This window comes from Thalassophryne amazonica, chromosome 3, assembly GCF_902500255.1.
Source record: "Thalassophryne amazonica chromosome 3, fThaAma1.1, whole genome shotgun sequence".
Lineage (NCBI taxonomy): Eukaryota > Metazoa > Chordata > Actinopteri > Batrachoidiformes > Batrachoididae > Thalassophryne > Thalassophryne amazonica.
Genome location: NC_047105.1, coordinates 66,815,790 through 66,816,499, shown reverse-complemented (window position 1 = coordinate 66,816,499; position 710 = coordinate 66,815,790). Strand labels below are relative to the sequence as shown.

The window sequence follows — 710 nt, the reverse complement described above, 5'->3', positions numbered from 1 at the left end:
TTCATATCTGTATGTTCAGCAATCTTGTACCATGTATACTGACATAATACAGGGAATACAAAGATAGAGGGACAGTCAGAGTGTACATCTCTGCCAACATCCTATAATCTTCTGGTCTTCTGGTGATATTGCGTGTGTACTGTCTTTTTTGCATCATTACATTTTTCTTTTCTTGCTCTTTTTTTTCCCAATTTTGAGAAGGTTATTCCTTTGGCCTCTTCTGTAGCATTTTTTATTTACCCCCGGTATGAAATACGGGGGATATAGCAATCAGCATGTCCATCTATCTGTCTGTCCGTCCGTTTTCGGTTGTTAGTGTGATATCTCAAAAACAAGTCCACCAGTGTCATTCATATTTAGCATAAGGGTGTACTTTGGTGACCCCCGACACCACCTCCACCCTTGTTAGTGCGATATCTCATGAACCAGTTGACCAATTTCATTAATAATTAGCATAACAGTGTCCTTGGGCAATTCCTCGGCACCAGTCAATTACAGTAATAATGGGGTCAGTTTCAAGGTCACAGCAACATATTCAAGATATTTTCATAGCTGCTCTTGTTAGCATGATATCTCAAGAGCCAGTTAACCAATTTCATTCATATTTAGCATAAGAGTGTACTTGGGTGGTCCTTCGACAAATGAAGACCAAGGGGATACTATGTCATCTCCTGATGATTCTTGTTTTATCCTAATTATTGAGCTTTGAA

The 710-nt window shown here is 39.0% G+C and overlaps 1 long non-coding RNA gene across 1 annotated transcript; it reads right to left on the bottom strand.

The window, feature by feature from the left end:
- Positions 1 to 239: 239 nt before the first annotated feature.
- LOC117506936 lies at positions 240 to 451 on the bottom strand. Its single transcript, XR_004559581.1, has 2 exons — positions 401 to 451; positions 240 to 287 (listed from the first exon to the last, which is right to left on the bottom strand). It is a non-coding gene; the product is annotated as an uncharacterized LOC117506936 (long non-coding RNA).
- Between the last annotated feature and the right edge of the window lie 259 nt (positions 452 to 710).